General features: G+C 34.6%; 1 pseudogene; it reads left to right on the top strand.

The window, feature by feature from the left end:
- Positions 1-235: 235 nt before the first annotated feature.
- Positions 236-27,651, top strand: LOC114415957 (annotated as a pseudogene).

The following is a 27,651-nucleotide window of genomic DNA, read 5'->3' as shown; positions in this document are numbered from 1 at the left end:
AACTGGAGAGTTGTTTTACATGAGGATGATGTTTTCCTCCGCTAAAGGCTCGCAATCTTACAAAGATATCAGAACAATAGACAATGTCGTCTACCATACTTTTAGAGAAGCATGCTTTGCAAAAGGTTTCCTAGGAAGTGATCAAGAATTTGTTGGTGTTTTACGAGAGGCTAACACTTGGGGAACTCCACACTTCCTTCGAAAGTTATTTGTCAACCTGCTATTTATGAATACAATGGAGAGACCAGAATATGTGTGGGAACAAACTTGGCGGTGGATGGCAGATGATATTGTATTTAATCATAGAAGTCAAGGTAATTTCATAAATCCTAAATAACTATATACCATTCATAGGAAACAATGTACTTGCTAACAATGTCATTATTTGACTATTCATAGGCATTCAACTCACTGACAAAGAAACAATGCATCTTTGTTTGACTCAAATTGAAAACATGCTACAAGCCAATAGGAAAAGTCTACGAGATTTTCCTTCAATGCCATACCCAATAGGCTATGCTGCCAACCCACACCAAAATAAGCTCATCTACAATGAAATGGCTTATAACAAGGAAGTTTTGGCTGCCGAATTTAACAGATGCTATCACTCAATGACAGGTACGTACACCCTATTTGAGTTTTAACTTACAAAATATTCATTCCCAGCAATCCTTACTATTAATTATGATTTATACATTACTAATTTCATATGAGCAGACTTCTATTTTTGATAATATTATGAGTGTTGTTGCAAGTCAATTAGGGAGAGTTTATTTTCTCTATGGATATGGTGGGACCGGCAAGACATTTATGTGGAAAAATTTATCATCTGTTGTGTGGTCCAATGGAGGCATTGTTTTAACTGTTGCTTCCAGTGGGATTGCTTCATTATTATTGCCCGAAGGTAGAACAACACATTCTAAGTTTGTCATACATGTGCCTACAACACAAAATTCAACATGCAATATTCATCAGGGGAGTGACTTTGCTGAATTGTTGCAGAGGACAAAATTAATAATTTGGGACGAAGCTCCAATGTGTCACAAATTTAGTTTTGAGGCACTTGACAAAAGCTTAAAAGATATCATGCACAACAACAAACTTTTTGGGGGAAAGGTTATTGTTTTTTGTGGTGATTTTCGAAAAATACTACTTGTTGTTCCAAGAGGTAATCGCTCTGATATTGTCCATGCATCTCTAAATGCATCATACATTTGGGATCATTGTCAAATTCTAAAATTGACAAAAAATATGCGCTTGCAATCCAATCCTTCTAACCATAGCAGCACTGATGAACTCAAACAATTTTTCTGATTGGTTACTAGACATAGGTGATGGCAAACTTGGGCAACCTAACGATGGACATTGCGAAATCACCATCCCAGGTGAGTTTCTTATAATGGATTTTGAGGATCCTATCCAAGCAATTGTTGATGCAACATATCCAGATTTATTACAAAACTACAACAACGCAAATTTCTTGCAAAAGAGAGCTATCCTAGCCTCTACAAAAGATGTTGTTGACAAAATAAATGACTATGTCCTGTCTTTGATTCCCGGTGACGAGAAAAGTATAGTAGTGCTGATAGTATTGACAAATCTGATGAACTACTCAATCCTGCTTTTGGAGTACTAACACCTGAGTTTCTTAACACCTTGAAAACATCAGGGATACCTAATCACAAGCTAAGAATCAAGATTGGTATTCCCATCATACTACTCCGAAATTTGGACCAAGCAAGTGGTTTATGCAATGGAACTCGGCTAATTGTCACCTAACTTGGAACCAATGTAGTTGAAGCAGAGGTAATAACTGGACCCAATGTAGGTCATAGGACACACATACCAAGAATGAATATGTCTCCTTCCGATTCTCCATGGCCATTCAAATTAATCAAAAGACAGTTTCCATTCATCGTTTCATTTGCAATAACTATAAACAAGTCTCAAGGACAGTCCTTGGCACATGTTGGATTGTATTTGCCAAACCCAGTATTTTGTCATGGCAACTATATGTTGCATTTTCATGAGTGCAAAGTAAAAAAGGACTACGTATTCTTATTCATGATAACAAGGCATTGCAAAAAATACTACCATTAATGTGGTATACAAAGAAGTATTTGCAAACTTATAAACAGGTATGCTTACCAAATTGTTATACTTATAAGTCCTACATTCTCAACCTAATACATTTTCCTTAGATATCATTTCCAACAAGTCAATATTTAATTTACAAAATTTCAATATATATTACATTTATTTCTTTATGTTGCATTGCAGCATCAGATGACCAAGGCAACTATTGAATGTTTCTTATTATATCACCTCCACTAAAGTAAATTGATTTTAAATGTCTACTTATCAGGTGAATATTGTTGGATATAGTATTATCGTCATACTTCTGATTATTAAATGATCAATAATTATATCCAAAAATCTAATCAACTCATTTATCTTTCTTTATTGTGCAGCCTCTCTTTCATTGCTACAACAACATCATCCAACAATGTATGATAACATTAGATTTGTTTGTATTCTTACTTTTTGTTGTTTTTTTCTAAACATAGGTCAACATTATTATCATACAAATAAACATCGTTATTGAACACATGTGTTGGTAATATTGAAATAGGAGTATGAGTCCGGGCGTCGACACGACAAAAAAATAGTATTTAACTAAAAATTTGTTCCCTAACAAACGCCACTTAAAGCATCCCGGTTCCGGATGAGCTAGATGATATAACAAGTGAAATGGCAGGCTGACAGTAAATGACGACGTGGAGGAAGGTGGACTTCGTCGTGTCATCAGCTTCCTTCACTTCCTAATTCCCGTTCCATCCCTTTCCTTCCACACTCATTCATCCTCACTGAGAAAATGTCGAAGCTGTTGTTTCTACCCTCACCCCCTCCTCCATTCACCCCTCCAACACTTCATCTTCCGCTTCTGCCCTTCAATTCCAATGCCGATTCTCCCTTCTCTCTCGTCCCCGCCGCCACTCTCCCACTTTCACTCCCTTCCACAGTAGAAGAGACCTTTCCCTTCTCGCTTTCGGTTCCGATTCTCCCTCCGACGCCAAAACCGAAGAACAAGTAAAGGAAAATGAAGACGGCGTTGATGATCCGAGTGGTAGTGTGATCGAGGATGAGGATTATCCGAGCGGTGAATTCGACTTCGAACCAATTACCGGATGGAGAAGCTTCCTCGTCAAGCTCAAGATGCTCATCGCGTTCCCTTGGGAGCGTGTTCGCAAGGGCAGTGTCCTCACTATGAAGCTTCGTGGCCAAGTTACCTTCTCTCTTCTTTGTTCTTTCTCACCCTCCTTTTTCATCCCACGGGAAGAAAATAACTTCGGATTTTGCTTCTTCTTCTTCTTTTTTTTTTTTTTGAGTAAACCATCAATTTAGTCTTTTAAGTATATAAGTTCTCTCTTAAATAGCCCTTAAACTAATGAACTTATATAAGTGGTTCCTTAAGTATTGCATATCTATCAATTTAGTTCCTGGTCGATCTATTTTACTAACATTGAGGACTAATATAAGGAATTTTTCAATACATAAAAGACTATGCCGCATGATTTCTAATACTTTGGGGAACTAATATATAATTTCATTAGTTTAAAGACTATTTAGGAAAGAGGTGATACTTCAAGGACCAAATGGTGGTTTATTTGATTTTTTATATATACATAATTTTTTAGGGGGATTGTGCCTTTGTACAAGGCAAGAAAAATCTCTGAGCTCAATGAGAGGAGTGAGGATTTGAACATGCGACCTATCTGATACTAGACCCTATCTTAGAATTTTTAATTTTATTTAAGCAGATAATTATAGAAGAGAATATTAATAACACACTTTTATGACGAATTTTTCTAATTTATTTATTTTTATATTTAGAACTAAATTATATTGAGACACACAAAGTTAGGAATAAGATTCATTGAAATTATAGAGTCGTAGACTAGTAGTAAACTTTAGGGAATAACAGAGACAAATGCCAGCAAAATATTATGCAACGCACTCTCTAGAACACACTCTTTATTGGTTGAAATTTATTAGAGATCACAAAATTTGGTGGGCTGCCTTTCTTATTTAATGAGCTTCATTAATGATATTATAATTATAATTTATAATAAACTTTAATCAATAGATAGTGTGTTAGAAAATGTGTTAGCACATATCTAACAAAGAATGTGTTAGTATTTTGAGTTAGTGTTATAAAAACACTATTTTTCATTTGATTGCATAAATATTTGTACAAGAATGGATGAGAATAATAATTTGTAGTGTACTAGTGTTATTATTTCTTTCATTATTTTTATAAATAAAAGTAAGGTAATAGTTTTTAATTAGTTATGCAAAAAACTAAATTAGTTCTAACCATAGCAAATATATGCACACATTTTCTAAAAAGCACATATATGTTTGACATATTTGAATTCAAATGTTGTGTTGTTTCACATGTTCAGGTATCTGATCAAGTGAAGAGTAGGTTCTCTCCAGGACTTTCTCTGCCTCAAATTTGTGAGAATTTTTTGAAAGCAGCATATGATCCTCGTATTTCTGGGATCTATCTTCATATTGATAGTTTAAATTGCGGGTGGGGTAAAGTAGAAGAAATTCGAAGGCATATACTGGATTTCAAAAAATCAGGTAATGCTCTGGACTTGTCTTGCAACTTTTGTATGGAATAAAGAGGAATCGGGATTTTGAGCATCCGTGGTGGTGTTTAGTTTTTGCTTCTGTTTTCCTTTTCTTTCACATTTATAAGAAAAAGAGGAATCAGGATTCAGGATTCAGGAATGTGGAAACATGCAATATACAAACATTTTTTCATACTGAATGCTGTTTATAGAAACTTATATCAAGTTGAATGAACTGGTGAAGAATTTACCAAGAAATTCAGTTACCTACATAGCCAAGTGACATGTGAATGTAATTACTGATGGCTTTTATTGCCACACACACCCCTTTAAAAAGCCAAGTCACTGTCAGTGCACATACCATGAAGTTTTAGTGCTTTTCAAATTAGTTCTCTTAAACCCTGTAGAGAATATTCAACAGAGATATTAATTTAGATTTCTATCTTTGTTGCAATGGCCTTAAGTAGAAGGCTTCTATAGCAGAATTCAATGTATCTTCTTTTCTTGTACAAGCCATGAAGTATGTCAATTTTCTAAGGTTATGATTTAACTGAGGCTTATATTTTAAAGCAATATGGTGATTAATGAATAATGATATATTAATGTACCTCTTCTTCTCCATTGACATTTTGGCCCATATTAATGTTTTTTCCTGCTTATGAATGACATTCTTTGATAGTTTATTATGCTTGTAGGAAAATTTGTTTTGGCTTATGTCCCTTTATGTCAAGAAAAAGAGTATTACCTTGCATCTGCATGTGAAGAGATATACGCCCCACCCAGTGCCTACTTTTCTTTATTTGGATTGACTGTTCAAGCCTCATTCCTCAGAGGTATAGATTATTCTAATTTTCTTTTCCTTGCATTTTTACAAATTTGACTTATAGTGATTGTCCTTGATTTTTTTTTGTTTCCTTACAGCATGTCCTACATGTCTATAACTGCACAAAACTCCAATTTTGTCCTTCAAAGATCATGAAACGTAATACTGGTGCTGCATTTATTAGTGACATCATATTGGTTCTTCAATCCTGATTAATGTCACTAATTTCTTCCTTTTGTAATATCTTTGCCATCAAATTGGTCATTTCAGTGGCATCTAATTGATCCTTTAAAGGAAAATTTTGATGCTATTTAATGTGTGCCTGATAAAAGGAGATCAATTTGGATATATCTTTGGAGGGCCAATTGGATATTTACTTTTTGGGCAAGTGAGAGATGGGCATAGTAGGAGGTGGGGGAGATTCAGACCTCCTAAAAGGTCTCAAATTAGCAGTTCCCTTAGAAAACCATTTTTGTATGTATTATGCGCCTAGATCCTAGAAAGGGACTTACTAGGTATATTTCCTTTTCTATGAAGTTTGTACAGAATTTGGTACAATATGTCTATGATGTAACCTGAATTAAAGTATGGTACAGTGGTACTGATATGCCTTTCTAAGTTTCTATTACATTTATAGAAGTATGAAAATCATGCTATGTTAATTTCCCACGTACTATTATAATGCTCAATGTCTCTAAACTTTTTTTGGTTCTGGAACATGCTGCAGTTTAAATATTTAAATTCTATGATGGCTATAAATAAGCCTAAAAATTTTTGTGTTTGACATCATTTTATTAATTGTTTTCAGGTATTTTAGAAAACATAGGAATTGAACCACAAGTGGAAAGGATTGGAAAATACAAAAGTGCAGGAGATCAGCTAGCTCGAAGAACCATGTCTGAAGAAAATTGTGAGATGCTGACCACATTACTTGATAATATCTATACAAATTGGTTGGATAAAGTCTCTTCTGCCAAAGGTACATTGGCATTTGGTATTTTAATTGAATCTTGAACCATTATATTAACTTCTGAGCTTCTGCATGTTTAATACAGGAAAAACAAGAGAAGATATTGAGAACTTCATAAATGAAGGTGTTTATCAAGTAGACAAGCTGAAAGAAGAGGGACTCATATCAAATATAAACTATGATGATGAGGTACATAGTTATTCCCTAGTGCTGTTATATGAACAACCAATTTGATCTTTGATTGCTACACTCATAGGCATAGGTGTGAGTCTAACCCTATGCTACGGGTGGTGTTTAATTAAAACCACCCTCGTAGTGGCAGACTTATGGATACGAACTTGTAATTTAACGTTATGGTAAAGTTCACCTAGGATTACAATCTATTTCAACTGGACCAACTATCAGGTTATATGAAAGACCATTTGTTCATGTAATTTGTCATCTTTATAATTATCAATAGAATAGTTTTTAGATGGAATCTCATCTAATGATTAGTGGTGTATATTTTTTAGTGGAAAAAAATCCTGAATATAGAGTTTTTGCTCTTTTCTCTAAAACTTGGTTTTATTGCTTCTTCATTTAAGAATTGTGGATTATACTGTATTCGCAGTTGGTCGTATTCATATATATTGATAATTAACACTGGTCAATAAATGTTTTGAAGGATGTGAATACATCTCAAGCAAAGACAGTTAAAAGGATAAGAAACATTAAATGTTTTGCAGATTACTGCCATGTTGAAGGAGAGACTTGGAGTGAAATCAGATAAAGATCTGCCTATGGTGGATTACAGGTAGCAATTTCTATATGCTTTTGAGAATCTTCCATGGTTTATGCTATTTATTTGAACTGGCTAGATGTTAGCTTCAAAATTATCATACTACGGAATTTCGTATTCCATTCCATGGTTTAATTTCGTATTCCATTCCATGGTTTCATAAAGAATTCCTTCTGCCTCTTACAAGTTTCATTCCCAATCATCACTTTGCTTTCAACATTAGGAATTTAGACTATTCAAGGGCTGTAATATTTTCTATGATCAAATAAGTTCAAATCAAATTTCCCATTAAAAGAATCGTTCATATCAATGGCTATTTCTTTCTTTTTTCACCCTGATTTGAGGATTATTCTAGAATCCTAGGTTTCCCTGCGCGTCATTGCTTCAAAGGGAATGTTGCTAGACGTTAAGTTACTAATTGATGATAAATTGGTGTCTATGTATTTGACTTTCTTGGTTCAGTAAATATATTTTTGGCATGGTGCCAATGGTATTCATTATACCATTTTTCAAATTATGTTGTTCAAACTGTATGGTGTTCTAATATGTAATATAACATTGATGCTTAGTTCACTGGCTACTTCTATTTTGGATTTTTCATGCAAGATTTTATTCTATAATGTACTATGTCAAATGTAACAATTTTCTTGTTGTTTACTAGCACATCCAATACACGTGTATAGTTTTTGTTGAGAATTGGTAGGATTATTCTCTAATAAATGTGGATTATAGACACATAATATCTAATTAATAGGAAACCAAATATCCTACATTTATTGGTAATTATTGCAATAAGCTTATATAATCTCTCATCCATGTTGTATTCAGACATACGATTTACAGTCACAATATGTTTCGTCCTTTCATTTCAATATGGTATCTAGAGCCTAATAGACCCACTGCCCCGGTGATAAAAAAAAAAATTTTGCGAACCATGTAGTCTTTAGTTCACCTTTTTTCTCACTGATCTTAGTCAAACGACCTTTTGATGAAAGCTTGTTTGAGAAACTTCTATGGAGGCTGGATCTTTCAGCTTCAATGAGGTCTTTCAATGGTGATTTTCCACCATGGAGATGCAGTGGAAGATAAAGGAGAAGAGGTGAGAGGAGGCGTCATCCACTAGGGAATAAGTCATGGAAAAAGAAGTTTCACTACCAAGAGAGTGCCTTGGATAAGAAGCTTAGAGAGAAAGCTTCAATGGAGGAAAAGAAAGAGAGAGAGGGGGAGCACGAAATTGAAGGAGGAAAAGAGGGAGAGAAGTTGAACTTTGAAGTGTGTCTCACAAGACTCTTATTCATCAAAGTTACAACAAGTGTTACACATGATTCTATTTATAGCCTAGGTAGTTTCCTTGGGAACCTTCCTTGAGAAACTTCCTTGAGAAGCTTATTTGAGAAGCTTCCTTGAGAAGCTAGAGCTTAGTTACACACACCCCTCTAATAACTAAGCTCACTTCCTTGAGAAGCTTCCTTGAGAAACTTTCTTGAGAAGCTAGAGCTTAGCTACACATACCCCTCTAATAGCTAAGCTTATCTCCTTAAGATGAGAAGCTAGATCTTAGCCACACACCCCCCTATAATAGCTAAGCTCACCCCATGTTAAATTACATGAAAATACAAAAAAGTCCTTACTACAAAAACTACTCAAAATGCCCTGAAATACAATGCTAAAACCCTATACTACTAGAATGGACAAAATATAAGGCCCAAAGAAAAGTGAACCCAACCTTGACCCATGGGCTCAAAAATCTACCCTGAGGTTCATGAGAACCCTAGGGCCTTCTTTAGCAGCTCTAGCTCAATTCTCTTTGAGTCTTCTATCCAATACCCTTAGGGGATAGGATTGCATCACCTTTTTCCCTTCTACATTGTCGCCGTCCTTTTGATTGGAGATTACACCATTGTGCTTGCCGTCTGCTAATCTATTCAACGGTGGTCACAACATTGCCACATGTGCATCCATGCACTCGCACACTCCCTTCTTCTCAACGCCAAACTGTTTTTTGTGTGTCCTTCTACTAGCACGTGATGGGATGTGACCAACCCATTGCGATGCTTCCGGTGCTGAGGTCGCCCCTCCATTGTGCCCTTATCCTATAATGCCTTCATTATAACCTTGTTTTTTGTTCCAGCCATTGTTTTTTTCCTTTGTTTTATAGGTTTTTTTGTTGCTTTGCACTCTCTATTGAGAAGTTAGATGGTTCAAACTACTCCACTTGGGCCTTTGGCATCATGTTGTGGATTAGTGGACTTGACCACAAATCCCATCGCATGACTTCTGCTGATTTTGTACTTGAGGCTAATGTAAAGAATGGGTAAAGATCAATTGCCAATTATACAATGTTATCGAGTACACCCTTCACCCCTCCCTCAAACCAATTTTCAGACCCCATAACTCTTGTCAATTAGTTTGGAGAATGATGCTCAACAGTTATACAGTGTGTGTAGAGACCTATCCTCCAACAACCCCTACACTGCCATTTCTGACTTTTGACGATCCTATCTAGCCCTTGTTCACACCTGTTTGGCTCAATTTGACAACAAACACCCCTCTCAACACCCTCGTTTGATTTTTTTCACTGTGTTTCATGGCCTCTACCTACTCTCCTTCAAAATCCACTTTCCGCTATGATGTTCACCAATGTCCCCCACAAAGACATGTCTATGCGCAACTTTCTTTGCGGGTGAACTGTACCCATGCCCACTGTTGGGCTTGTTTGGCAGCCAGTGCGTCACCCTCTTATCGGTCTGCATCAACAACCTTTCAAGAACGTCACGCCATCCACGTGCATAGCCAACTCAACACACCGCCGCAACGACCCCTCGCAGTGCCCTTTTTCTGTAAGAGAAGTTCACGTAGACAACGCGTGATGCATCTCCGATAAGCGTGACATTGGAATTGCATCCTTCTGTCTCAAGGTGTGCTTTATTCATGGGTGAACACCTGTCGCAACTACAGGCCTTCGTTGGCTGCAGCCGAGGTTCTTCAACGCAACCACACGACTAGAACTGTCTTTTTTTCATTTTTGTTGGGTTTACCTCATTTGTGACAAGCTTGGTTCATATGACATATATATGCTTCAGTTTAAGGGGGAGTGTGAAATATATGATTTGATATGTTTTAATTACAGCATTTTAGTATGGATTATTTCCCTTATTACTCATTATTTAGTTTCCTTATTTTGTAAACCTCCTTCATTATAAATAAGAGTATTTCATGTGGTCTCACACACAATATTACACAATAAAACATTGTTATACAGTCCACTGAGCAGTCTTGTGCTACTCTGGCCACCTACTAGGATTTTCTCCAGTGGTTTGAGAGCCACCAAAGTTCTGGTGCTATTGCTTTAGTCGCACACACCGGTAAATTTGTTGCTTGCATCTCTCCTTCATCTTACTTGGGTCCTTGGGTGCTTGACTATGTGCATCTGACCACAGATCTGGTAATCGTTCTCTTTTCTCTTCCATTTCCACATCCACTTATTTACTTTCCATTACCTCTACCAATGGCACTCAAGCGCAATCCAAAGGCATTGGCACCACACATCCCCTTCCATCTCTTATCGTTGAGTGTGTTTTATATGTTCCTAATTTTCCTTTTAATCTGTTGTATGTGTACCATCTCACTCAATCTCATGACCTTGTGATTACCTTTACTAAAACTTATGTTACCCTACGGGACCGAACATCGGGATGGATGATTGGTGTCAAATGTGATTCGCATGGCCTATACCATCTCTCTCCATCGTTGTAAGTGTGCTCCACCTCTGTCTCTCCATTGGTGATTCATGCTCAGTTGGGACATCCTGGATTACCAAAGCTTCATAAGTTGGTGCCAAGTCTTTCAAAATTGTCTAGTTTGCATTGTGAGTCATGTCAGTTTGGGAAACACACTCGTAATTCATTTCCTAATCGAGTCAATAAACGGTCCACGTCCACTTTTGCCCTTGTTCATTCAGATATTTGGGGTCCATCACATGTTGTTACCCGTTCTAGTTTTAAATATTTTGTTACTTTTATTGATGATTACTCACGTTGCACGTCGGTATGTTTATTGAAAAACAGGTTTGGGTTATTTTCTATCTTTTAAACACAATTTGGTATCCTTATCCGATCTCTTCACAATGATAATGCTCGCGAATATTTATCTCATCAACTTCAGAAATTGATGACTTCAAAAGGGATTCTCCATTAGACATCTTGTGCCCGTACTCGGATACTCAACAAAATGGGGTGGCTGTCCTCACAGCTTGCTACCTCTTTAACCGCATGTTGTCTTCCATTCTAAATGATCAGATACCTAATACGGTCCTCTTTCCCCATTCATTTCTCCATACTATTCCTCCAAGGATCTTTGGCTTCCACCTTCTTTGTTCACAACCTGACTCCAGGACTTGACAAACTATCTGCAAGGTCCTTTAAGTGTGTTTTCATAGGGTATCTTTTGTATTGATGAAATCGTGTATTCTGTTATAGTGGAATTATGCATTATGTTATAGTGGAATTAGCTAGTCGTCCAGGTGTCCAATAGTGAGTGGTGCTGTTAGAGCACTATGTCATTTGCGTCTAATGTTGTAATGCCTATATATACACGAATGAGTATGGAATAAAGGACACGAAATTACCAGTTCAGAAATTTTGTTCCTTCCTTTTATTCTGGAGGCACTCTTCCTGGCCTCAGTTGCAGGAAGTTTTCGTCTTTTATCAAATAGTCATTTAATTATTTATAGTTTCTTTAGAGAGCTTATAAAAGCAAAAAAAATAAGTTATTATTTTCCCAGAATTAATCTTTCCCAAACATGCATGTATTTAAAGTCCAGTTTTCATGTGACATAGTGTTGCTTCCTTTTTCTAACCTACTTTTGTTGCTAGCGGATGCTCCTTTTGATAAATAAAATATACCAAATAAAATATTTTCTTGCATCAATTAAATACAGGAAATGCTCTAGAGTTAGGAAATGGACTGTTGGAATACCAGGTGGTAAAGAACTTATAGCCATTATCCGAGCATCAGGGAGTATTAGTCGTGTAGAGAGTCAATTATCTGTCTCTAGCTCAGGGATCATTGCATAGAAGTTCATTGAGAAGATTCACACTGTCAGAGGTAAACTCGACCTTACAAGTTACAAGTTTAATGTAGGAGGCTGATTAAAATTGACACTTATTTAATAGAATATTATCAAGCTATAAATATTGATTATGGAAGCTGTTGTTAATACTTCATACATAACTTAGTTTTAGTTGAGTAAATATTATTCACTGATGTCCCCTATAATCAATAGGAAGGAAGCCTAGAGATTACACTTCTTTTGAAACTTTCACTTCAAAAGATGGTTTTAGAAGTTTGGTTTTCTTCCCAATACTACAGTAGAAGTTGACAAACGTAAGAACTAAGAACAAATGGAATATAGAAACTAAGTTGCAAGAACTCGAATATCTGACAGAGGAAAAAGAGAGTTCCTTCAGCTAGAGGAAATAAGTAAACATATGACTTGTTGAACCCTTTGTTCATGTATTCCAGGATGTAGAGGGGTTAGTTCTTGTAGGTTTTCTGGAGGAAATTATAAAAAACAGAGGAGAGAAGAGAGACCATACGTATGCGGAGGAAATAGAATTATTCTATTCTAATTCAAATTGTTTTCGACAGCGACACAATAAATAGCAAAAGATAAACTAATTAGATAACAAGATATTAGTAAAACAAAATATTAAAACTAACTTGCTCTTTAAAGATAAGAACCACTTATTGACTAGGCTAATTCATTAAAACTGTCTTACTCCTAAAATATAGGAAATCAACTTATTTACTAAATCCTATTTTAAAAACTGAAAAATAAAATATTATGCAGTTACAAAAGTATATCTTCAACACTCCTCCTTGCTTTTGGAACTGCAAACTCCAATTCTTTGAGTTCAAGTTTGTTGATAGGTAGTGACTTTGTAAACATGTCAGCCAGTTGATCTTTAGACTTGCAGTAAATTAAGTTCACTTCTCCACTTTGTTGCATCTTTATCAAATAATAAACCTTGATGTTGAAATGTTTAGTCTTCCCATGACACACGGGATTGTTTGCAACAACAATGGCTACTTGATTGTCAACAAAAATTCCAATTTTGTTCTTTTGAGAAAATAGAATGTTTGGCCTTGTTGTAGTAAGATACATTAGACATCCAATCAAGCTCCCATAACATCCTTCATCAATGTTATCAACACCTTCTTCCTTGCTGAACTTCTCCTTTTGATTCATTGGTGTGCTAACAGATTTGCATTCCTCCATTCGAAACTTCTTCAAATTTTCTTTTGCATATTTCCTTTTTTTCATGTTTAGCATTCTTTCAAGATGACAATGACCAAGTCTCTTGTGCTTGAATTCCGTGGGTGTGACTTGAGTGAAATAGGTTGTATGCTCCTCCTTTGCTGGATCAAATGAGAAGCTTTTACCTTTCATTTTAACCCTTAGAACTTCCCGGCCAAAATTGTCATAAATAAAGCAATGTTGATGTTCAAAGGACACTTTAAATCCCTTTTTAATCAACTGACCTACGCTTAGCAAGTTTTGGTCAATGTTAGGTACATAAAGAACATCTGATATTAATTTGATACCTGAACACGTTGAAATTGCAACAGTTCCTTTTCCTTTTACAGGAATATAGCCATCATTCCCAATTCTGACCTTTGAGACATTAGTTGGCTTCAAATCCTTGAATAAAGTCTTATCATATGTCATGTGGTTCGTACAATCACTATCAATCAACCAACTTTCACTTGATTCACTACTCAAGAAGCATGTGGCCACAACCAGTTGGTCCTCCTCCTCTTGATTAGCAATCTGAGCTCCCTCATCATGGTGATTTTTTTTGGCGCAGATCACCGCTTCATGCCCTATCTGGTTGCACTTGTTACATTTTGCATCTGGTCTCCTCCAACATTTGAAAGGTGCATGACCTTTTTTGCCACAATGCTGACAAGGTGGATAATTTTTCTTTTTATCCTTACCTTGGTTGTTTGCACTGTTTTCGCTGCTTGCTGGTTGATTCTTCTTGAAAAAATCTTTTTTGCTTTCATCAACTTCATGATGTTTGGCGGGCAAAGCACCTTCGACAACACGATCTTGCCTCATCAACCTTCGCTGTTCTTGAGCTTGTAGGGCATGTAGCACTTCTGCCAATGTGATTTTCGAAAGATCCTTTGTGTTCTCCAATGAAGCTATAGATGCTTCATACCTCTCCGGCACCGTTACCAAAATTTTCTCTACAATTCTCGAATCAGCAAAATCACTTCCCAACAACTTTATCTTGTTGGCAATGCCCAACAATTTGTTTGAGTATTCTTTGATTGTCTCTGACTCTTCCATCCTTTGAAGCTCAAATTCTCTCCTTAAATTCAGCACTTGCATGCTTCGTATTCTATCATCTCCACTGTATTCCTCTTTCAGATAATCCCAAATTGCTTTGGGTGATTTAAGAGTCATGATTCTGATGAATATCATTTGTGAAACACCAGTGAACAAACATGACCTCGCCTTTGCCTTCTTCATCTTTCTTTCCTTGTGATTTTTAATTTGGGCCATGGTGGGATTTTCAGGCAACGGATATATTTCAGAATCCTCTTCCACAGTATCCCACAAATCCAAAGACTCCATGTAGGATTGCATTTTCACTTCCCAAAGATCATAATTCTCTCCATCAAAGATTGGAAGAGTTATGTGGGAAAAACTTGCTTCACCTTCCATGGTACAAGTCCCGTAAGAATAAGGCTCTGATACCAATTGTAGGTTTTCTGGAGGAAATTATAAAAAACAGAGGAGAGAAGAGAGACAATACGTATGCGGAGGAAATAGAATTATTCTATTCTAATTCAAATTGTTTTCGGCAGCGATACAATAAATAGCAAAAGATAAACTAATTAGATAACAAGATATTAGTAAAACAAAATATTAAAACTAACTTGCTCTTTAAAGATAAGAACCACTTATTGACTAGGCTAATTCATTAAAACTGTCTTACTCCTAAAATATAGGAAATCAACTTATTTACTAAATCCTATTTTAAAAACTGAAAAATAAAATATTATGCAGTTACAAAAGTATATCTTCAACAGTTATGTTCAGTTTAGTAACTTGCATATGCAACAGCAACACAACTTATCTATTCACTTTTAGGAGCATAAACATAAGCATAATCATGATTTTTAGTGCCTATCAATGATGTTGTTTGCCTAAATCGCAACCTTTGACAGTGTCATTATTCATTATTTTAATTCACTCACGACTCACAAGTGTTCTTTCCCCTCAGAGTCAAAAGAATTTAAGGCTGTTATCATCAGAATTGGCAGTCCTGGAGGTGATGCTCTTGCTTCTGATTTGTAAGTTCTAGTAAAATTTCCCCTGTTAATTTTATGTTCAAAACTTCTATTTATTTATTTAACTAGAAATTGTTGATTTTCTTTGCGTTGGTTTGAAATTATTGATTGTATTGATCTAGATCTGATTTGTACCATGGCATGTATTGAATGAGTGGATGCCAAATAAAATACTCCATCCGAACTGAAATATAAGTAAAAAAAATGATTCACGGTAATTAAGAAAATAAGTTAACATCGTTTAATTTTGATAGTCTAAATAAAAATAATAATTAATTTTCTAAAGTCTCCTTTACATTTAATTGCATAGGACAAAAAAAGAAAAAAGTTGTTGGGAATAAAATTTTGATTAAATGAAGAGTATTTTGGAGATGGTATCATTAAATAGGGAGAAGTTGGTTAAAATTTGTTTATATTTTAGTTCGGAGGGAGTAATAGAATAGTCAAATAGGATAACCTCAAAAGTGCTCATTAATCCCGTTTCATTTAACCATTTAAAATTTTAAGCATATATGACTTTTCAATTTATTTCATGAGAATTGGTGAAGGAAAAGAAAAAGGAAAACATAAATTGTTGAATCGTGTGATTCATATCAACAATACGAAATTGCGCAAATTCATTCATGTATCATAAGATACAAAGTCATTTGAGATTCATTTGATGATATGAATCGATGGGTGACTGAATCGTATTGAATTGTAGGAATTGAACCGTAAATCGTAAGATTCTAGTAACTATACAAGTTTGCTGATAATAAAAAAAATAACTGTAAGCAAAATATAACAATATAATGATATTAAAAATGCTAAACTTAAGACTACGAATGCCTGGCAGTGGCAACCTTTTTAATGCCAAGGAAAAAGCTAACAGCAGCAATTTCTTGAGTCCTGCATTTATCTCCATAAATATAGGCAGTGCAAGGATCTCAAGCAATGTTACAATAGTAAATATGTGAAGATATTGGTTTTCAAAAACACTATGCAGCACTTTCTCTTCCATGCAGTCCAATTTCAGCTATTGTATGTGAAGATATTTAAAAGCTTGATTAAATAATTTTTTATCCAACAACATTAATTTTAGATTTGTTAGGAGTTAATCATATCCTTTATGTAATGGTCTACTTCAATTTCAAATACATCTACAATTGTTGTCATGATGACAGTTTTGCTAAGTATTTTGTTGATGATGCCAAGAATCTTGATCATTATCTGGTGCATGATCTGCAGGATGTGGAGAGAAATCCGGCTTTTGGCTGCTTCAAAACCGGTCATTGCTTCAATGTCTGATGTGGCAGCAAGTGGAGGGTACTACATGGCAATGGGAGCTGATGTTATTGTTGCAGAAAGTCTTACATTAACTTGTTCAATTGGAGTGGTCACAGGTGAAAATCTCTGTTCAGTGCTTTTGTAACATAACTTATATAAGATGAAATTTTCCTTTAAACACACTAGAATGTTAACATCCAACATATGTTGTAAATCTCTATATGCACAAAATTGACCTGTCACATTATAAGCAAGATTAAGTACATTTATTTCACTTATTATTCATATGGAAATATAGCATTTTGAACATGTTCAATGAAGAAAAATACAACAGCTTGTGCTATTATTTGAATGATAATTACATTCAACCAATGGAAATTGTAGCTGAAAGCAAATTATTCATTTTAGCTCTGAAATAATGAGATAAGATATAAATTGTAATATCATGAACAGCCTGTGCTCTATATATTCTTCAATTTTGTAATCTGTTAATCGATTATATTATTTACATAACATTGGTTATTGTAGGAAAATTTAACCTGGGGAAACTGTATGAGAAGATTGGCTTTAACAAAGAAATTTTATCAAGGGGAAAATATGCTGAGCTCCTTGCTGCTGAACAACGTCCTTTCAGGTAATATTATTTCTTCATTTCCTTGTGTAGAGATTCTAGTAGATAAGGAGAGAATATTAGGCCGTGTAAACTGTAATGTGCCATTTGATATCTCACCAGTTAGGCACTCAATCTTTAAGAAGCGAAGATGTTACATATACTTTCTTAGTAGTTTCCATCTTAAATTATTTAAAGAAAAAAATTACAAGTTATCTTAAAAAGTTAACATCTTGAAATTAGTCTGTACACAGTTATACTGATGGACTGGGGCTGCATAGTTGTCCTATTGTTCTTAGTTGCTATAGTGTTTTGCTATTTGCTTTTATACATTACCTTTATTTTTGGTGAATTAAAAAATGATAATAAGGATAGGTTACTTCAATTCTACCAACTAGTGCACCAGTCACATACCTGGGACCCCAAAAGGCATTTTCACTCAGGAATTTTCTGCATGGAAGCTTACTTAAATGGTCTCTAGGTATTAGGGATCTCCCTTTGGGAGTGATGATCACCGAGCAAGATTACTAACGAAGGGATAATTCAAACCTTACACTTGGGGAGTGGGACAATCCCATACATATATGTACTAATAATAAAAGGAAAAAAATTATAATTAATTAAAAGTTCTTAAAACATATTTAAATAAACACTACTAAAAAAAGTTCTTTTTACGACAGCAGTTTTACGACGGTCGTTTATAACCGATTTAGAAAGTGGTCCTGTGGTATTTTTGTAATTATTATGATTAAAAATATATTTTACGACGTACATTCTAAGACGGTTATTGAAAACCGCCTTAGAATGTTGTACGAATTAAATTTTACACCGGTTTATTGAACAACCGTCGTAATTTGAATATAAAAAAATAAAAAATTATATAAAGATTAGGAGAAATCTAAAGAGACTAATTATGTTTTTGTTTTGGAAAAGATAAAAAGGAGAAATCTGAAGAGACTCTTTCTCTCTCCACTCTCCATCATCTCTGCAATCTCTCGCCGCTTCCTACCCTCACAAACCCTACCCGCCACCATGGACAGTAACAACCTCTTCTCCGATTACTTTTCCGACGACCTCGATTCCTCCCCTACCGTCCCCACCGTCGTGACCACGACCACGACCACCACTGCGACCTGGTGGCTCGAAGAAGCTGATCATCGAGGAGAGGCCGTGCTTTATACGGTGTCGTGCAATTCCGATTTTGAAGCCGAGATTTTGCTTCATCTGAGGAAGGAAGAGAACCCACACAACAACAATATTGAGGTTTCTATGCGTCAGTATGCCTTTTTCCTCACTTCAATGTTGGCACCGCAGAGGTTTCTCTACACTCTCACACACGTTCTCCCCCTCTATTCCTCTCCACCTTCAAATCTAGAACCTTCATTTTCCTTCCCTTAGTCCACTCTTACCACACCCTAACACCCTCGGTCTTGCTCTCGCCAATGCCTCACTGGTTTTTATCCAATTGATTAGTCCCGATGCATATTCCACTGCTACTCTTTCTTGTATTCTCGGAGTTGTGTTTAACAACTACTGCATTACGATTCAAAATTCTTGTTAACCACTTTAGCTAGTGTAGTACCTCAGGCTGAAAGTCTAAAACAATTTATATTCTATGATTCTGTGCTTCTGCTGATTTTTTTTTTGTTCAAATGTTATCACTTAATTTACTGTGCCTAGAAAATTATTTTAATCCCCGTTTTAGATTTTGAGCTTGATTGTCTAATAGTTTTGGATTTTGGATAGGCTCGTTCATGCAGCAGCAGCAGGATACCTGCCAGTGCCAAATTTGCAAGTTCCGTTGCCACACAACAATCCTCTTCTGGTTTGGGTGGTTTATTTGGATGGCTCACTGGAGACCGATCCAGTTCTTTACCATCTCTGGATTTCCCGCTTCTTGGCGTTATACTTCCCCCTTCATTGCCTAATTTTGTTGTGCCCGGAAAAACTATTATTACTACACTCCCAAATGGACTCAAAGTGGCCTCTGAAACATCACCAGTATGAATGAATTGTTGCTTATGTTTGCAAAAAGTTTAAAATTTAAATATTATTATAATGACCACATTTTTTGATTGTGTCAGGAACCCTGTTTTCCTTGATTGAGAGGTTAACGAGCAGCTTCTGAAAGTGAAGGCTGAGATTGGTGAAGCTTCCAAAAATCCCCAAGACTTGCTTTTGGAAGCAATTCATTCTGCTGGTTTTTCTGGTGCCTTGGCAAATCCTCTTTTAGCTTCAGAATCAACTCTAAATAGACTAAATGGTACAATTCTGGAGGAGTTTGTTACTGTAAGTCTTCAAAATTAATCTTTATATATTACTTAATTACTTAATACGTGTTCATTTGTCTCTCAAAATTTGAAGATTTTTTATAAGATGTTCTTTACCTTTCTTATAAGACTTGAACTTTTATGAAACATCAGGAGAACTATACAGCACCTCGGATAGTACTTGTAGCATCTGGTGTTGAACATGAGGAATTGTTATTTGTTGCAGAACCTCTCTTGTCTGATCTACCCAGTGTTCCACGTCTAGAGGAGCCAAAATCAGTGTATACTGGTGGTGATTATAGATGTCAAAGTGAATCAGAGGTATGCAATAGAAAAATATAGCTTCTGTTCACACATCAGGTTTTTACTTTTTGGGATGAAATTTGTCAAGTCTAACATTCCTTGAATGACCAGAGGACCATTTTGCTCTAGCAGTTGAACTTCCTGGTGGCTGGCATAAGTTGAAGGATGCTATGGTTTTGACTATTCTTCAGGTTTCGATAATGTCTTACATTTTCTTGCTTTTCTGCACTTGAAATCACCTTTCCTTTTGATACTAATTTACATACAAGACTGCACTACATGACAACTATTATTTGTGATGGTCAATATTTGATGTATAATTGTTGTGCTTAATTTTCTCTATTGCATAATCTTTATTTTATGTGCTCCTTCCCCCCCCCCCCCCAAACTGTATTCAATTGATTGTTCCTAAATTGTATCACCTTAACATTCTTGGTTTTATCACATGATGTTCTGAATGAATAGTTCTTACTATTTCAGGTAAGAGTCATATGCTTATCTTTATTGTAACATTATAGGCAGGGTTTATATGCTTACACGATTGACATGCATTTAACTATTATGCAGTGTGAATCAATTTGACCGAATGAAGCCGATGAGCTTTCTATTTGAATGAATGCAGGAAAGAGCATTGCTCTGTGTATGCCTTTCACTCTTTTTAGTTTTATAATTTTATTTACTGGATAATATTATTCATTCTTAAGGAAAAAGAAATCCACTATTTATTAATACCCTTTTTTGTATTTTATCTTTTTGTATCAACATAAACTTTTGCGCTTTGCTTTTTAGGTAGGTAGGGTAAACTTTTGTGCCTCTAGGTAATTATGTTTCACATGAATCTCATTACCATAATATGAATTCTAGGTAATTATCTTTCACATGGAAATCAATGATAACTTGTTCTAAAGTGGACATATATATATATATATATATATATATATATATATATAAAATATTTTATCTACTTTAATTACTTAAGCTAGGGAGTAGACACTAGTTAGTTTAGACTAAATTATAATTTTGATTTTTTTATAATATGTGAGCTTGATTATTTTATTTTTATAATTTTGATTTTCTTATTTTAAAAATTTATTATTTTGGTTTGATTTTTAATTTTTCATACATTTATTTATTTATTTTATTAAATTATTTTCTTATGATATTTTGGTCAAATTTCAGCATTTGGTGAGTTCAAGAACCATTACAATTTTGACTTTCATTTTTTTTATTTGCAAATATGGACAATAGTGTGAGTTATGATGCCTACTTCTCACACAACTCTTTTATTCTTTAGGTTACAAAGAAGCAAAGAGTGCCCAATCTGTTGGCAATCACTTGCTTTGAAAGATCCTGCTAGGTATATGTTCACTTGCAACACCTTTTCTCACTCCCTTTCAAATACTTGTTACAAGCTAGCCATTTATGGGTATCATTAGAAATTTTCAATTTTCATCAATTGCTTATTCTTTTGTAGCCAAGAGCTTCTAGCTGCAGTGGAAGATGAGAAATGCATGAGATCAAGAAACATTGCTAATTCTCGTGCCCCCCTTGGAATTATTCTTTTGTAGCCAAGAGCTTGTAGCTGCAATGAAAGCCACGTAATATTATTTAAGGGGAATTATCATAGTTTCATTCAATGATCAGAGGCAAATTATTTGCAGGATGATTCTTTCTCAGATGACTCTGCCAGGTATAAAAAGAATCATAGTTCTCATTCAAAGATTAATAAATTTATCATACATTAAAATTTATAATTAAATGATATTATAAAATTATTTTATTAATAACTTGTATTATAATTACTTTAAAAATACATTTAATATGATTTATAAATAGTTTATAATATAAATTATTTTACATTATGTTCTTAAATGATTAGTACATATTTATAAATAGATTAGTACATTATGTTCTTAAATTAGTTTATAGTATAAATTATTTTACGTTATCACCAATGTATTCCAATTCCAAATGTATTGAACAAATTAAATTCGAGGATATTAATATTCTAAATACATATTTAGGCATATATGACATGTACGTATCAGTTTGAGGCAAGCATGTGGTATTATATTTTAAACTAATATCTCGTTTTTTAAAATTTAGAATTAAATATAATTTTGGTTTTCTATTTTTTAAAATTTATAATTTTAGTCATCTTATTTTATAATAAAAATATTTAATATTCATATTTTTAGTCGTCTTATTAAATTTGAGGATATTAATATTCATATTTTTCCTAAAAGATTTTTGATTATAGTTTGCTTGCAGATACAATCAGAACAATTGAGGGTTACTCTGATATAATTGTGATGCGGCAACATCCAACTCAGGTATGTCTAAAATAGCCATCAATGCAGGGTTACTCTCATGAGAGAGTTTTATCAACAAAATAGTTATTTTTAGAGAGAATATCTAATTTTCTTTTCAGTTTTTCTTTATATTTTGAGTCATTCAATTTTGTTTTAGTCAACTAGAGGTAAACCATTATTATTTTAATTGCTCCATGAAATTAGTTCAAGGAAATATAATTAGTACTATAGGAGTATACTTACTCGGTTTACTTGATCTTTTATTTTTTTTAGCTTAACTACTGTTGTAGTTAGTTAGTTTAAAGGTCAAAATAGATCTAAGCTGGCCAGTACATATTTTTAGAACAAACCTATAATACTAGAATTAGTTTGTAAAAGTGACTCAAACGGATCAATCAACCATGTAAAGTTAGTAGGATGCAAATAACTAGTTACAAAAATATGAAGGACAAATTAAGTATTATTATTAATTTTTAATTATTTTGCAGTTGGGTAACCCTGAAACATCTAATGCTGAGGGCTGGATGGGTCTGGTTGATTATGCTTGGAGTCATGCTGTGATATCTGATGAACACTTGAACACTTTAAGGTGACCTTCTAAATTGATATATTAGGTGTTGATTGGTATTCTCTCTAGTCTCTACAAAAAATTATGATATATAAAAAATCCATAAATAAAGTTATAAAATTCTTATTTTTATCCCATTCTTTCCATTCTAATAAGTTATAAATATTAGCATTAATCATAGATTAAAATTCTGATTTTTATTGTACATGTTGATGTGTTGTATAGTGTTTCAACCATTACTTATTATATACATGCCATGAACCTTAGAAATTGTACAATGGTCCTATGAGTATTATGTAATTAAATGATTTTATAATTGTTAAAATTGTGTGTTGTAATTAAAACAAGAGCTTTTAAAGCATAAAAGAACACATTGTAGAAAGCCAAACTCAAAATAGTCATTCCAAGACGATTATTGGAATATCTTAATTTCTTAAACTTACTACGACGGTTCATATTTAACCGATTTAGAATGTTACACTTTCTAAGACGGTTATTGAATAGTCGTCTTACATTTTGCATGTTGCGAATGACATTTTAAGACGGTTGTTGACATAACCGTCGTAAAAACTAATACTTACTAAGACGGGTGTCCTACAAAAACCGCCTTTAAAAAGAGAACATTCTACGACGGTTATTTAATAACCATCTTAGAAAATACAATTATCTACGACGGTTCGACAACCGTCTTTATAAGCGTAGTACCATATTACGACACTGCGTTCTAAGACGGTTCAAAACCGTCTTAAAATGTTGTCTAGAATCGACTTAAAAAAGACCATTTGTAGTAGTGAAAATTATTTCAAAAGGATAAAAGGTTCACATTCACTTTTTTCGCATCATAATAAAATTTGTCCAAATAAATAATAAAATCATCTCGGCTCAAACAAAACCGACCAAGACTTCATGCAATTAATATAGAAACTTATATTTCAATATCACATCCTATTTGAGCATTGTGTTCCCGCGTCTTCTAGCATGAGGTTATTCATAACCATTCACCTAATCATCTGCTCCCACGAACACAAAGTTCAAGATAATCACAAGATCCAAACAAAAATAACACACGGGGAGTGAGTTATCACATTCCTAACTAATAGAGAGAAACGAGACAACTAGATATACATATCATGTAAATGAGATACAACTTACCTAAACATAGCTCACTTAATTCTACCACTTTGTCATGTAACATCATAACACAACACGTCTCATTCATTTTCATATCATTCACGTACTCAAAGATCAAAATATAATATCACTAAATCAATCAATATCAATAAATACATAAGCATTATGCAATAGATACACTAAGACTCAAGCCTATATGCAATGTGGTACCATGTCAATGAAAAATCACTCTGGGGCGCTTAGGAGTACATAACAAGTCACACTACACAATGGGTATGTCAGATCACTCTCACTAAGTAAAATCATAAAGTGACCAGTCAGGATCAATCCGTTTTGTGAGAATGCTCCAACCATATGGGATTAACATAGGCTTAAAGGAGCACTCAAATCGAGTGTCTTTACCCCCAAGGCCTAAACTCCGAAGAATCTGTTAGGGTCTCACCTTCCTGATTCAGGTCCAACCCCTAAAATAATTCTTTTTACACACGAACACTGCTCATGAATTATACAATACTCATGACCTTACACTCGTGTTTCAACACGTTTAACACATTGCGCTACAATTTAACATTGGTTCCTAACAAGGAAACCTATATTTTTCCTTTAACATTGTGCATAAATAATTTTCTCAAGGTAAACACTGGTTAGGTTATTGTATAATTCACAACTCACAACATAGGTATTGTCACATCAAGTGTTAAACACACTTATTTACAACCAAATCTCATGTTCAGAATTTCACATCTCATAATGTCACAATCCACCATTACATGTTTACGTGCATCTCGCAAATTAACACATGTTCAACTTCGTACTTCTACTCAATCTCCATAACAATATTATAATTTCAAAGCAATATGTTATCTCACAATTCATCACATTTAATTTATCACTTATACACAATTTCAATCATAACTTCATGATCCCAATATAACTATTTATTACGTTAATCCTATTGAAAACACAAACAAATTATACAAAAATGTTTCTCAATCCACGGGGAGTAAAACCCCTCAAACAATTTCACAGAAGAATTTTAATACAATAAACATTTTAAAATAAACCTCAATTTAATCCTCTAAGAATCCCTACACATGATTATTCTAACCCCTAATTGTGATAAACTCATCCCTTACTTCTAAGTGGGCTCATGTGTGTTTCGCTAGCGATAGCGGCATCTCTAACGGTTCTCTAACATTCCTCAAGCTTTTCCTCTGGTTGTTCTGATAAAGTTTTCAAACGTTAAAGAGAAGAGAAAAGATTGAAGTTTTTATTCCACTATTTGCGTGCAATGAGTATTTCTCCCTCCCCAGACATTATTTTGCAAATCCCAATGGTGAAGATATGAGGAAATGAATTGCGAACCTGATGTCCAAATTTCACAACAATCCAACAGTTAACAAGTTCGGGATTGTAGTTTTACTGGGACAGAATTTGGGTCTCTGTGGAAAAAGAGAAAGCTACAATACAGAGGGAGTTTCTCTCAGCTCTGACATTGTTTTGCAAATTCCAATGGTGAGAATGTTTGCAAATGAGTTCCAAACCTGGTGCTCAAATTTCACAATGATCCAACGGTTAACAAGTTCGAGATCATCATTTTACTGATATAGGTTTGAGTGTGTGCGGAAAAAAGATAGGATTTTGGGAGGAGAAAGGAAAACGAAACTGAGAGGAAGAGAAACCACAAAGACTACCGTCAGTCTGAAAAATGACCTAACATATCTCTATCTTTTTTTTTTACTTTCCTTCAAACCATTATTTTAATAAATTTATTTCTCCTTATTTATTTAATTACAAAAATCTCATCATTTTTTCTAAAATTCTATTTATTTTAAATGAAAAACCTTTTTAATTTAATTTACGAAAAATAGGATGTTACATGGAGTGCAAAATCTCATCTATAAACTTTGAGCTAGTTCAGCCAGCCTCACTTGGCTTTTTTGCATTCACCAAAAAAATCCCCCTTTTTTTGGGGAGAGGGTCCTATCATGAGAAGCATTAGTTGGACCCCATTTTGGTTTGAATTTATAATTCTTCACTCCAATTATTAGGAATGTTTACTCTGCCAAGAAGTTGGCTGTGATAGACTTTAGATAATATCTGGCATGGGTTGCCAAGTAATGTATGTAGTTGACACTTGACAGTAGCAACAATTGTAAGGTTCCCTTTCTATGATCTCTGAAAAGAAGGATCAAAGCATCCCTGAAAGTTCCATCATATTTGAGACCAATTATTGCAAGGAAAGTCCACACTGAACAATGAACAATCTCACTATCTTTCACCATCCAAGCACTACAAGATATAACCTAAGGAGGCAGCATTTCTGCCTCCATTTATGATTTAAATTTTTGCTTTCCATTAAATCTTTTATTGATGGCCTTTACATGGTTGTTATTTTTCTATTGTATCAGAAGAGAAAAGACGGACAAATATAACCTTTTTCGATTTTCTTGTTTTGGTACAGACCAGATGAAGCAGAGCTATTTGCCAAATCTACTCAGCATGCTTATAAACAATTTCGAGACAAGGCAGCTTCATCCAGATCAATGACTGTATGTTTTAAATTTAACAAACTAATCCCATGCTTTTTGTTCATCTTTCATCCTTCTTGTACATCTTTGTCACAGGCTCACAACTAGTATACTGTCACTAGGTAGAAAAGATGGAGGAGTTTGCCCAGGGAAGGGTTTGGACTGGTAATGATGCAGCTTCACGTGGTTTAGTTGATGCTATTGGTGGTCTTTCTCGAGCTATTGCCATAGCAAAAATGAAGGCCGATATACCTCAAGACAGACAGGTTGGTTTGAAACCTTTATTTTTGCTATATGAATGTCGTACTCCAAAAGTATAGATACAAAACATGGTGATTTTATGCTTGAGCTTTGCCAGGTTACACTTGTGGAGATCTCTAGAGCCAACCCTTCTCTACCCGAGATTTTGTTAGGCGTAGGGTGTTCCCTTGTTGTAGCAGACAGAACGGTGAAGGAACTGCTACAGGGCTTGACATTTTCTGATGGAGTTCAAGCCCGGATGGATGGAATCTTGTTTCAGACATTGGAAGAATATCCTTTTGGCAACCCTATTTTGTCAATAATAAAAGATATCATCAGTTCCCTGTAGTTGCCCATAGTTCATTTAAATCATCGTCTCATTATATTTATATAGTTTTCCCTATATTGTTCTGTGAAGGGGCAATAGAATGAGAAAGGTCTACTTTGTATCTTGTCTTACTTGACCTTATTTCTTCAATGTCTCCCTCACAACCCTTGTAAATGCATGATGTAAAAATGGGAAGTTTAAAGCATAGTTTTACGCATCAACTCGGACGGAATTTCGCGTCCACGGCGTGTTTGTCTTCATTTTTTCCTATAATGCTCATACTACCCTATCCCAGTAATATTTAAAAGTTTCTCTTCTTTTTACTGTGCATCTAGGCAAACGTTAAAAGCTCATCTTGGTTGTTTGTTTTAGCCTAAACTAGTGGAGTGCCCGTGCGATGCACGGGTCGGTATTTTACTGTAAGCGAAATAAATACTATTTGTCAAGGTGTTGTTTGTATCATTAGACTGTAAGTGAAAAATAATATTTGTCAGGGTACTGTTTGTATATTTTTACT

Source organism: Glycine soja, chromosome 6, assembly GCF_004193775.1.
Source record: "Glycine soja cultivar W05 chromosome 6, ASM419377v2, whole genome shotgun sequence".
Taxonomy (NCBI): Eukaryota; Viridiplantae; Streptophyta; class Magnoliopsida; order Fabales; family Fabaceae; genus Glycine; species Glycine soja.
This window is presented reverse-complemented; position numbering and strand designations above follow the sequence as displayed.